The sequence below is a fragment of the Ornithodoros turicata genome, chromosome 6 (genome assembly GCF_037126465.1).
Source record: "Ornithodoros turicata isolate Travis chromosome 6, ASM3712646v1, whole genome shotgun sequence".
Taxonomy (NCBI): Eukaryota; Metazoa; Arthropoda; class Arachnida; order Ixodida; family Argasidae; genus Ornithodoros; species Ornithodoros turicata.
The window spans coordinates 39,817,130-39,831,026 of record NC_088206.1 but is presented as its reverse complement, the minus strand read 5'-3'; positions in this window follow the sequence as shown (position 1 = coordinate 39,831,026).

Genomic DNA, 13,897 nt, shown 5'->3' with positions numbered 1-13,897 from the left:
TGTCATAGCAGATCTTACGTCCAAGAATATTTTGCTCCAAGAACAGGTGGGCTGTCTTGAGAACCTGGCTGGGGCTAATAAGGACCTGCTGATGAGACAGACGGCTAAACAAAAGGGGACTAGCCTGCCTCACACTTATAGCCCTGAACTGCGGGCATTTGCACTAACCCTGCATCTTTACTCGCCACGCGCGTATGACTATGTACGCCAGGCCTTTGATACGTGTCTGCCCCATCCACGTACCATTAAGAGGTGGTACACGTCAGTTGATGGTGAGCCGGGATTTTCGAATGAAGCACTTTCAGCACTAACGATGAGAGCAACAATTAACAAACAAACAGGAGCACCAACAATATGTAGCCTTATGGTTGATGAAATGGCCATCAGAAGGCACATAGAATGGGACGGGCGCCGCACATATGGCATCACTACATGAACAATGGAAGCCGCCCATTGGGTACTTCCTTGTGGATGGGATATCTGGAGAACAGAGAAGCAATCTTGTTCTTCAAGGGTTATCTCTTGCGCACAACGCAGGGGTCACAGTCGCATCCCTTACCTGTTACGGCGCAGCGGCAAATATATCAATGCTACAAAGCCTTGGATGCTCACTCCAGCCTGACAATTTAAGGACCAGTTTCTCACATCCAGACACTGCAGAGCCTGTAAATGTATTTCTTGATGCCTGCCATATGCTCAAATTAGTGAGGCATGCATTTCCACACCTCAAATCTTTTGTCGATGAAGACGGCTGTGAGATATCTTGGAGCCACATCTTAAGTAAATTTCGTTCGAAAAATATTCGTAACTTTTACTATCCGCATCATGGAGAATTCACATTACGTTATAGAGTGTATAGAAAATATCAACACACTCGATTAAATTCTTTGTCATCGTGAAAGGGTTCTTAAAACCTTCGCGTATCAAAGTGAGCCAGCTAAAGCCGTGAAATTACACTTTCTACAACTCAGTTCGTAAATTGCGGCAGCAGTTCAAGTTTTAATTAAACACTTACCGATAGTCACCACTGCTCCGGAATGTGATCTGATAAATTTTATCCATTAATGTACAAACAAATATATTGTATACAATGTGTGACTATATAGACAGCTTTTTAATCTATATATTAAAAAATTGTAAGAAAGAGTATACAGTTTTGACTTTGAAATTTTAACAAGAACCTTTGGTGTTTGCGTTTTGTTTCATTATGAGCTAAAATCTTCTAAAATTAAAGTATGCCCTTCCCATTTGTAGTGCGTCATATGCCGTGACATAATGAACAGACTCATAGTTTTTCAGTACGGCTAATGAAAAACCTCGGATACATTCTGTGAATTGGAGCTCTGTTTATAGGTGCTGCTTTGGTTAAGTTTGCACAAGGAATATTTACTTATTATAATTACATATCTTATGCATAGTGCTCATCTTCATTGTATAGCAATTAAACATTTCTGATGACAGTTGTGTGATTCGATTCTCCCAAAATCTTATTGGAATTGTGTGCCGCATGTTATGATGATTAGAATTGTAGACTCCACCTTCGCGTCATTTGATAACAGATTCCTTTCAATATAGTATTGTCAACTGTCCAATAGTTTGAGAAAATATATACACTGTGCAATTTAACTCGTAAAATAAGCTTTCGCAAAATATTAGTGATCCTCTTTGTAAACAAAGATTGATGTAACATGCCTCTAAATTTCTATTATCGATTCTTCTACAATTCTTTCCTTCGGGTGTCGGTGTTGTATAGAGTGTGGTCGTGTAAAAATCTCTTTGATTGCCAGCGCTGATTCCATGCGAAGATCCTTGTACATAGTGTCTCCTTAGCAATCTTCAACCTGGTCATAAGCTGTTTTCGTTGCGCTGTGTAGAATACATTACAATGATGACAAAGAATACAATTATTATTTCAATTATACACTTGTTTATTTCGATAAATTACAATTCTATTCCAAACTCCGAAGTTTTCGTTTGTTGTCTTGATTGATGAATTCCGAAGACATCAAGTAATTTATTCTGATTATTGGGCGCTTGAATCCAGCGTTGATTAATGCGGGTGATATGCTGTCGCCGTGTTTGTATTGCTTCAACAACTTGCACTTTGTTGCGACGAACTTGCATAGTCTCTTATTGATGCTTCCTTTCTTTGTATGAAGATTCTTGAATGGCGTACAAGAGAGTATTAGATGAAAATCGTCCGGTGGCCCACCGCAATTGATATGTTTGTTGAGTTTCAATAAGTGATGATACATCAGACCTTGCACGACAATATTGAACTTCTGTTCATTCGACATCCTTGACTGGTAGAATAAAATAAATGTGTAGAGGTTCTAGGGTGGAATATACCACGTGATAAGATTTTTTATGTACTTTCCATTTCAACCGTTAGGTGTAATTTCAACAAATCCGTAATGAATCGTGCGATATAGACTGCTTGTATATGATAATTTGATTTGATTGCTTTCTTGATTAATGCAATGCCCATTGCAATGATTACAATTACGTTTGGTCTAGTGTATTTCAATTCTTCGTTAGCAAACCTCAAAAACTCCACCATCAATCCAAACGGTCCTTCCGATGTTGACGTGCAAATATTTTTATAACTATTGTAGATTCGACATACAATATCTCGCATCTTGAACTCCATAATTTGCACCATATCTCCGAATACGACCATGTCTAGGACGTATTGAAATGCAGCGATAAATGAATCGTTTCGCGGCTCCTCCTTTTCGAAGCAACTTTTTATCAGGTCCTCCCATGACGAATGGTAACGAGTACAAAATCTGTCCATCTCTTCAATGTATATCAGTTGTCTGTTCTGTTTTGTAGTGTGCCTCGACATTTAATTAAATCATATTGGTGCTAATTTTATTATCAGGTTCGTAATCTTCCACCTGACGTTAGAATTATGAAAGTCAATTTACAAAAAAGATGTGATGTGTAAAGGAAAAACGTTTGCTTTCAGTGATTCTATGTACAAGACAGCGCAAGAGACCCTCCTTCCCTAACTTGACTTGTAGGAGCGATTTTATGGCTTTGTATACCGAGACCATTGTTTGGATTCCCCTACTCCCTGCGGGCGTAACCTTAACGAATGTGTACGGGAACTCTCTCACTTCGTTTCCACTAGTGGGTCCTGAATGAAAAAAGACATGTTTCTGTGATGTATATTTGCACTGTGTGATTATGAAAAATGTTTGCCTAAATTAATTACTGCTTTTGACTTTGTTTCAGATGATCACTCGATTGATATTAATAAAAATATTCTACTAGTTGGGAATGTATTTTTAAGTTGTGTGCGTTGATTTCCGCTATAGCAAACACAATAATTTGCATTTCAGATGAGTTGTTTGCGACTTCTGCGTGTATTGCAAAGTTAACATAAAACGATGTAATTAAATTTGTTTCTCGTTTTCGAATTCATATTGTTTCTATCACTGAATAAACTTGACTTTCACTCGATTGATATTTTGTGAGTTGAGAATAATGATTGCCTAATAGTTGTGTCTGATCTGAAATACATTAAATGCAACGTTTCTCGTTGAGTATTGTTTGCACCGATAATATTTTCTCGTTTGCTTAGAAAGTCTATTCTTAGATTTTTTTTTTTTTTGATAGGGTTCTTATTGTGTTCTTGAGAGTCGAATAATTCCAATGTCTATTTGCGATCAATAAAAAATTTCGCCTCTGTACACCGGTCCTAAGAATATTTCCTTTTTGGAGGAAAGAATTTGAAAAAGAGAGAGGATTTCCCAACCCCGCAGATTGACAACAGGTTCCCCGCTTTTGGGGCTGTATAGATGGAGAGAGTGACCCCACCGGTCTGCAAAGAGGGAGAGAGTGACCCCACCGTGTCTCGAGTCTGGTTGTACTGTGGAAAGTATAGCTGTGGTGCGTGTTTGGATAACTCTGTCAAGGTAATGTTTATAGTGCCTGAGTAGGATATTGTTAGCTCGCAAGGTTGATTTTATGATAGTTCAAAAGATATATTATTTCAAATTGTAATGTTTGCTATTATTTTCCGGTGTGTTGTTTACATGTTGGCAGATGCACCGTTTAGAGTGTTTCTCTACTATTCATCCGTGCATGTTTCTTGTTTTGTTAGATTGTTCTTCAACTATTTATCCTTTGTGTACCTCTTGTTTACGTGTTGGATTTTGGCTCTCTATTATCTGTTTCGGTAATATTTTCCTGTCTGTTGTTTACACGTTGGCAGATGCGCCGTTTAGATTGTTTCTCTGCTATTCAGCGTTAGCTCTGTGCTGTATTAAATTATTCATCATGTGCTGTTCAAAGTGTTTCTCTGCCATTCATCCGTGCATGTTGATCGTTTTGATAGATTCTTTTTCATTTATTTTCCTGCATGTGTCTGTTGTTTATGTGATGTGTTTTGGTTCTCTATTAGCTGTTGATCGTTTTTCTCATTATTTCCGTATGTCTATGCTGTTTACTTAATAAGAAATTGATTAATTGTGTAATGTTGGAATAATCTTCCCTATTGCGCTCGAAAATGTTCATAACTGTCAGGTGTACGCCTCCCGTCTTCAAGAAATCAGGGCAGATATTATTAGAGCTGATTGTTGGCTAGGAGTGTGCTATGTGTTGATGTTCATTTTTTAATATATTTTCTGTGTTGAATTCATAAAACAAAGTAAGGTTTGTAGTGTCTCTTAGAATGAAAATTGTATGGGGAAGTCACGATGATGATTTTATGATAGTTAAAAATGATAGTCTCCTCCTCTGTTGTTTTTGATTAACCAATGTATTGTTATAGATTTTATTTCCTCTCGTGTTCGTGTCTCATGGTCTTCCAGGTTCTCAGCTGTTCACAATTAACTATACCTATTAGAAATTTGTAAATAAAACTCTGCTATGGTGCTCACATATAATAATGTTAGACTTTTTATAATACAACTTTTAATTTTGATTGTAATCATAGTGATTAAAAATATCTTCTTTGATTAAATGTGTCATAATGGAATATTATCTATTGTTCTTGAAGTTACATATTAGAACTTTGTAATTAAAACTCCGCTAGGTTGCTCATGTTAGACTTTTTATAATAAAACTTTTAATTTTGATACACACACCACCTGACAAAAATTGCGAACGAAGTCGTCCCAGGGTGAAAAATCGCCAAAGATGTGGTCCGATGTTGTCAGTGTGCATGCCCCTACTTGCGCGCCGCATGAAAAAAATGCGAACGAATCCGGCCCAGGCTGAAAAATAGCCAAAGAAGTCAGTCCAGTGTGTACAATCATAAGTGTACGCTTCCAGTCTTCAACAAATCAGGGCAGATATTATTAGAGCTGGTTGTTGACTAGGAGCGCGCTATGTGGTGAAGTTCATTTTTTAATGTATTTTCTGTGTTGGATTCATAAAACAAAGTAAGGTTTGTATGGGGAAGTCACGAGGATGATTTTATGATAGTTAAAATGATAGTCTCTTCCTCTGTTGTTTTGATTAACCAATGTAGTGTTATAGATTTTATTTCCTCTTGTGTTCGTGTCCCATGGTCTTCCAGGTTCTCTGCTGTTCATATACATCTATCGGCACTTGTAATTAAAGCTCCACTATGGTGGTCATGTTAGACTTTTTATAATAAAACTTTTAATTTGATAGTAATCGTATTGATCTTCTTTTATTAAAAATGTGCTACTCCTTCTGCTTAATTGAAAACTTGCGTGATTATCACTAATAAAATACCCCTTCAATGCTATTGCATCAGATTTTTTGGCTGAGTTTTTCTCCTTCACGCAGAGTCATAATTCCTGACACTAATGACTTTAATAAATATATTTTCACTTGTACTTTTGTGTATGGCTATCCTTTGCATGTAAATCACCTACTGCACACCTGCTGTAGCGGTAAAAAAAATTGCGATTGAAGTCGACACTGAATGAAAAATGATGAAAGAAGTCGGCCCAGGCTGAAAATGTGAGCTGGCAAGCGCGCACGCAGCCCTCCGGCCACGCTCCGCCTACTGGTAAGAGCCTCCACCCGAGCGCCGCCTGCCACACGCGAGGAAAAATACGCGAAAAAAGTCGACGCAGATTGAAAAATGACGAAAGAAGTTGGCCCAGGCTGAAAAATGTGAGAGGGCAAACGCGCACGCAGCCCTCCCCTCGCCGATAAGCGCGCGGACAACCCTCCGCACTGGCCCCGCGCAGGGAAAATACGCGAGACGCTGTGGGGTTCGAACCAGACACCCATATAGCTAACTGGACAGCAGTTTAATGGGACAAGGCCCTCTACTACTAAGAGGGAGTGTTCCGGACGTGACTTTCTATCTGAAAAGCATGTATCAAGGAGGCCTATACACTGCGTACAACCTCACACATACAAGATGTTCAGGATCATCTCAAAACACTTGCGTGTTAAAGCTAAATAAGCAGACTTTTTCTTTGTTTTGCAAAAGGCTATGGATAGTTTTGTATATGAGCAACATGACAACTTCAAATACTCTGAATGTATCTATCTATGTTTTCGGAAATGGCGGATAAACGCAAACCCTAGCGAGAACGGAAAGAAATTATGTGATTTTCAGAGCATAAAATCACATTTGCAACCAAAAAATATATACACTATATTATGATGGTGTATACTGCACGTTGCTGAATTTTAGGTTGAGGTGTACAATAAACTGGAAGCGTGCTTGAATAATTCAGAATTCTGGAACTGAAACTTCAGCACACTTCCTGGATGTTCCAAAGATGTGTTCCAAAATTCACCTTTATCATTCGCATCTATTGACACGCTACATCGTTTCAAGACGAAAGATTCTCCTGTTAAAAGCCTGCAATTAAAACTGTCCAATTTAAATCCGCCGTGGTGATCATATCTGTGGTCTGTGGAGCGTGACGGACCAGCACGCGCACATCTTTCTTTTCTCGCGGATCTACGGTGTACTGCTTCATTTTTGCCCACCACGGGTGCTCCCACGAGATCTTAGCACATGAGATCACGTGGCTACGAGGGCGCGAGAAGCGGCAGCGAGCCGAGCCCTTCGTAGTCACCTATCGGCATGAGAAATTGATGTTTTGAGGCTGGGGAACACATAGAAAGGACAAATACATACAAAGCCTCAAGGTGCCAGCAATGCACCATTGCAGGCACTGGTACAAATGGTACTTGATGAAGTATTTTTGCTTGAACTGATTACTTTAAGTGCTGTAGGAAGAAAACAGGATTGAGTCCTATAACTCAGACAATAGTCAGTGCCGCAGGCTACTCTGCTCCGGGTTCCGGAAATAATGCACAGGCACTGGGTTCAGCCTATGACCTTTGGTTGCATAGGCTGAAGTAATGGTTCGGCGGTGTTCCATGCTCCCAAAAATACAGGAGCGGCGTTGTGGATAGCTCATAAAACAGATCACACAGGCAACGTGACAAGATTAAGAAGCAATTCTCCAAGCCCTGATACCTTCTGCCTATTTCTAGCAGATAGGTTGGAAAAATGCAGTGAACAACACGTCTCACGTTAGCGTGGGCGTAGGAAAAAAATTTCCCGGGTTGCGGAGCGTTTTGCCACATGAAATGTTTGCGCGCATTTTTAGCAGTGCGCTGAGACAGTGTTCAGACATAAGAGCGGAGTTAAACGTCTAACTTTACTTTCAAAGCTCGTGCACACGCAGTTTCAGCACTTAATGCAAATAAATAGCGAAAAAAAGGCACACACTTCTGTAACTACTCACAAAAACAAAAAAAAGAAACACACAGTACAATTATTTCAAATGATTTATTTCTGTGCAAGGAGTAGAACAAACAGGAACATTTTTTCCTTTTTACATACTTCCATAACTACTTACAAAAACGAAACACACACACACAGTACAATTATTTTCTTCCGAAACTACTTACAAAAAGGAAAATAAAAGACACACACGCAGTACAATTATTTTAAAAGATTTATTTCAGTGCGAGGAGTAGAACAAGTATCAGTACATTTCTCGCAGCTCGCTTGCTGCCTCTCTATCCTATCGTTAGCAACGTTTATTTCCTTTTTTCATGAGCTGAGGCAATGTCCACGCATAAGAGTGGAGCAAAACCTTGAACTGGCCAAACATTTGGTGATGACACATCCATAAAGCATAATCGTCAAAAGTATGCAGTATGGTTCGCTTTCACCGCGTCATCGGAATTTAGGTTACCGGTCAGTCTCAAGGTCGAAGGTCTCAAGGCTTAAAGTTATGGCGACCACGCGGACTATCCTTGACTTTGCTGACCAAGAGCGAGGGAGGCTCCGCCTCCAAAAGGACAGGTTTGTCCTCCAAAATGCGCGCCAATAGGAGGACTCGGAAGGCGGAGCGCTGCGGCCTCTGCTCTTGCCTAACAGATGGCGCACCCGTAGCGCTCGGCTCGGGATATGTGACCCGCTGTCGTCTGCTTCTTCCGGTAGAGCTACGACCTTGAAGCTGACCCGCAGCCTCTGCTCTGGTAACATTGGCGCTCGGTAAGGGCACGTGTGGTCGCGCTAACCTAAATTCCGATGACGCTCTTATGCGTGAACATTGCCTCAGCTCATGAAAAAGGAAAGAAATGTTGCTGCTTTTGTTCTACAACTCGCACTGAAATAAATAATTTAAAATAATTGTACTGTGTCTCTGTATGTTTCGTTTTTGTAAGTAGTTACGGAAGTATGTAAAAAGGAAAGAAATGTTGCTGCTTGTTCTACTCCTCGCACAGAAATAAATAATTTGAAATAACTGTACTGTGTGTTTCGTTTTTTATAAGTAGTTACGGCAGAAGATAATTATACTGTGTGTGTGTGTCTTTTTTTTTCTTTTTGAAAGTAGTTACCGAAGAAAATAATTGTACTGTGTGTGTGTGTGTTTCGTTTTTGTAAGTACAGTTACGGAAGTACGTAAAAAGGAAAGAAACGTTGCTACTTGTTCTACTCCTCGCACAGAAATAAATCATTTGAAATAACTGTACTGTGTGTTTCTTTTTCCTTTTTGTAAATAGGTACGGCAGAAGATAATTATACTGTGTGTGTGTCTTTCCTTTTTCTTTTTGAAAGTAGTTATGGAAGAAAATAATTGTACTGTGTGGGTGTGTGTTTCGTTTTTGTAAGTACGGAAGTACGTAAAAAGGAAAGAAATGTAGCTGTTTGTTCTACTCCTCGCACTGAAATAAATCATTTGAAATAACTGTACCGTGTGTGTGTGTGTTTTGTTGGGTTCCGGGACATTTGATCGAACGCCGTTTGGTCGAAAGCCGTTTGATCGAACGCGGGACATTTGGTCTAAAGCCATTTGATCGAACACCGTTTGATCGAAACGGCAGCGGTCGTTTGATCGATTTTTTATTGGTTCGCTTGGAGCGTTGATGAAACAAAAAAAGAAGAAGAAAACAACAAAAGAAAGCTTCGGTTCTAAATGCTGTTATCCTAAGGAATATTTCACTCTGTGTAATCCACTTGCCCATAAACACATTCCTCATCCTAATCCACTTTTCCGCATCCAGAAGGCGATCCGATGGCCGGGGTTGTTCCCCGTATCCCGTTCGACAACTTGATAGGTTTTTCCTCTCTGACAGATAGTGACTAAACATGGCATACATGCCTTTCACCCCTAGTCCCTCAGCACTTTGTCAAATAATAATTGATGTCAATTGTCAAATATTCAACATTTTTGACAAATATATAAATCAAATAAATAAATGATATATTTTTGAATGATTTATTCGCGTCGAACGTGGACAAATTTTAACAATGTATTATTAATGTTTGTAGTTAACTGACCATGGTTTGGAGAAAGAACAGTTTTAGTTTATTTACTACATCACTATTACTTATTTGTTGTGGTTTAGTTTATTTACTTTCTGCCTATGTGCAAGTGAATCTAAATTTGGTTCATCCAACATACATGTCACCGAAGAATCCCTTTGAAACCTAGACAATATAAGCCGGGGAGCAAATCTTTGTACTTTGTCTGCATTTTTTTTCTCTTTTTCGTGGCGTGGATGTGTAGGTATCTCAGACTGCAGATGCATACTCTATAAACAAGATTGAACTAAGGTTTTATATGGCTGTTAATATAATATTTTTCTTTTATACTATGGCAAAAAATCCTTCTTAGCATTCATAGACTTCGACTGCCTTTCGCTCACATATCACTATCCCATTTCGGATCGTTCCCTGTAAACTTGTCGACATCAATGAAAGGGTGCCCAGGAGAAGCAGAGACTATTGGCTGCTCCCAACTTGAGGCCATTTCCTTCAATATGTGTCCTACTGGTTCGCAGGATACTTCCGCATTGTTCTATTCAATTCAATTCAATTTTATTTTCCTTTCGGATGGGAGAGAGTAAAAAGCCAGAAGGCTGTGCTGTTCGTGAATGACAAAGGTCTGCAAATAACCAGTGATCTACCCTCTTTAGCTGAAAAAAAAGCAAGAGAAACAAAAAAAAAGAAAACAGAGGACACTGATTGCCTGCTCCGTATGCTCGAGTCAAAAGTTACAGAAAAAGAGGTGCTAAGGACACGCTGCGAGATTTGAACTACACTTCGAACAAACGGCGTTGATCAACCGGCTTTCGATCAAACGGCTTTCGACCAAGTGGCGTTCGACCAAACGGGCGGACACCTTCCGTAACTACTTTCAAAAAGAAAAAACAAAGACAGACACACAGTACAATTATTTTCTCCCGTAACTACTAACAAAAAGGAAAAAAAGAAACACAGTACAGTTATTTCAATGGATTTATTTCTGTGCGAGGAGGAGAGCAAGCAGCAACATTTCTTTCCCTTTTACATACTTCCGTAACTACTTACAAAAACGAAACACACACACATACACATGGAGTACAATTATGTTATTCCGTAAGTAGTTACAAAAAGGAAAAAGAAAAGAAACACACAGTACAGTTATTTCAAATGATTTTTTCTGTGCGGGGAGTAGAACAAGCAGCAACATTTCTTTCCTTTTTACGTACTTCTGTAACTACTTACAAAAACGAAACACACACACAGACACAGTACAATTATTTTCTTCCTTAACTACTTACAAAAAGAAAGAAAAAGACACACACACAGTACAATTATTTTAAATTATTTATTTCAGTGCGAGGAGTAAAACAAAAGCAGCAACATTTCAATGTTCACGCATAAGAGCGTCATCGGAATTTAGGTTACCGCGGCCACACGTGCCCTTACCGAGTGCCAATGTTGCGAGAGCAGAGGCTACGGGTCACATATCGGGAGCCGAGCGCTACCGGTGCGCCATCTGTTAGGTAAGAGAAGAGGCCGCAGCGCTCCCCTTCCGAGTCCTCCTATTGGCGCGCATTTTGGAGGCGGAGCCTCTTCGCTCTTGGTCAGCAAAGTCAAGGATAGTCCTTGGTGTGGTAGTTCTATCTTTGCAAGTCATTCGTCGATACGTGTGGGACACCAAAGAGAAGCTGTCTCTCCCAGAGACCGTCCATAGTGAATGCTCGGCTACGCCGCATTAGTACGGTGATATTCTTTACTTTGCCTGAGGTCTGAAAATGCATACATGTCAACGTGACAAAGAAATTCCGGTTGCTCGTTCTGTATTACTAAGATTCATATAAAGATAAATTTGTGGTGACAGAGCTAATCAGGAAACTCGTGCGATGGGTCGACACATGGGACTTCCGTTCCGTTCTTTTTGATTAGAAGACTATTAAACGAAAGCGTGCGGTATTTCCAACTGTCTGAGAAGAAACTAGTCATGCAACATTCATCTTTCCTATTTCGATACATTCTTTCTTTCTGACTTTCTGTCCATAAGCAAGAGAAACGTGTACTGCCGAACCGCTTCCCTGTCCGGACGCGCGCTCGGACCTCCACTCGCAGCTTTTCGAAATCACCGTCAGGTGGCTACGGCTTCGCTGGAATCGAGAATAGCGGCTTCCTCGCTGCACGCCCCAACATGCACGGGTGTGGGGAGTCGTCATAACCTAAAAATAACTTGCTCTGCATATTCAAGGTCGCAGCTTGCTCTTGGCTCTATGTACTGCTTCCTCCGCCTACGCCATGTGCCGCACCTGAGCTCAAAGTTCGCTCTCACCACATGTTATTCCGATTTGCAAGTTGCTTGCATGAGCAGGCACACAACCACCCCTGTGGAATTTCAATAATATTACTTAAATGGAACAAATTGCAGTGAAATGCAGATTCATCTCAGACAGGGATTTCTACCCTCAGCGTTAAAGCCTCAGATACCCGCATTTCTGCTCGAATAACAAAATAGCTATGACTTCAAAAATTAAACACATGCTAACAAATGACCATCAACTGACAAAACACACCCATTCCTGCTATCAGAAAATTATTACATAATGCACACACGCACACAGCTGCATCATCCCTGCGTAAAAAAAGCACAGGACAAGGGTACACAAGCTCCCTTAAGCGATGAGGGAAAAGGCTTAAGACGGAGTGCTCAGGAATAATCGCTGAGTCACCGCACATCGCTACGAAACTGAACGGCTAACCCAAGATGACAACAACAAGATACTAGCGGCGGGTAAATCCCTGTCTAAGATGAATCTGCATTTCACTGCAATTTGTTCCATCTAAGTAATATTATTGAAATTCCACAGGGGTGGTTGTGTGCCTGCTCATGGAGGCAACTTGCAAATCGGAATGACATGTGGTGAGAGCAAACTTTGAGCTCAGGTGTGGCACTGACGTAGGTGGAGGAAGCATTACATAGAGCCAAGGGCAAGCTGCGACCTTGAACCTGTAGAGCAAGTTATTTTTAGGCTATGATGACTCCCCACACCCATACAATTTGGGACATGCAGCGAGCTCGCCGCTATAAAAGTGGGGAGGATGTGTAAAGAGGCAGCAGTCTTCGCGTCGCTTCGAGAGTGCGCAGAGCTCGCTCAAAAGTAAGTATTTTTCATCCACGCTCCATGGCGCACTTTTTCTTAGTGTTTCTTCTTTTTTCAGTGCCTAGATGCGTGTTCTGCTTTTTGATCCTCATGATATCGAGGATGATACGCCATTGGAAGAGAATTCACCGTCTTCTCGAGACATTGCACCTGGTACATTGTGTGCTCACGTCGAGCGATCACATCCCTACGTGGACATTTCCTTCCTTCCATTCTTTCAAACTGATAGCGCATTTCGAGGTACCGTCAAAGTGTACATCGCGACGCTGTGCAACCCCTGTAACATGGCGTGCACGACGAGAGAAAAATTACCGATGATGGTGCACAATCTGGCCTACGATTTGGCAGGACTGCTGCGGGAATTTCACCTGCTCGGGTGGAAGCGAGCTCCCTTCATCGTGGCCAGTTCCATGGAAAAAATTGGATCGTTCGAAATTGGCACCTTCCTATTCAGAGATACCATGCCGTACCTGAATTCGTCGCTGGGAGAGCTCGTGGAAACTCAAATCCATGGGGGGCACAGAGGTGTTCCAGTGCCTGAAGCAGGTATTTGGAGACGACTATGCAATTCTGCTTCGTAAAGGTTTGTTCCCGTACAGCCACGTTAATTCTTTCGTGGTGTACGACCAATTGGCTCTGCCGGCAAAATCTGCCTTCCGAAATGATCTCACGGGGGAGGATATAGGCGAGGAAGACTACCAGTACGCGCTGCAAGTATTTGAACGTTTTGGATGCTCGAATCTGAGAGATTATAATGCACTGTATCTGAAAACGGATTCCCTATTACATGCTGACGTAATGCAGCACTTCGGATGACTGTGCTACGACGCGCGGATTGGAATTGCTTCATTGTGCTTCTCTGGCGTCCTATTCCTCGCAATGCGCTCTAAATTACACGCAGGCAAAATTGGAGTTAATCATCGACGAGGACATGTACAGAACCATCGAATTGAGTGTTAGGGGCGGGCTCTGTCAGGCGAGCAGGCATCATTTGCGGCCTAACAACACTCTGTGTAGTGGCTATGATCCCGAT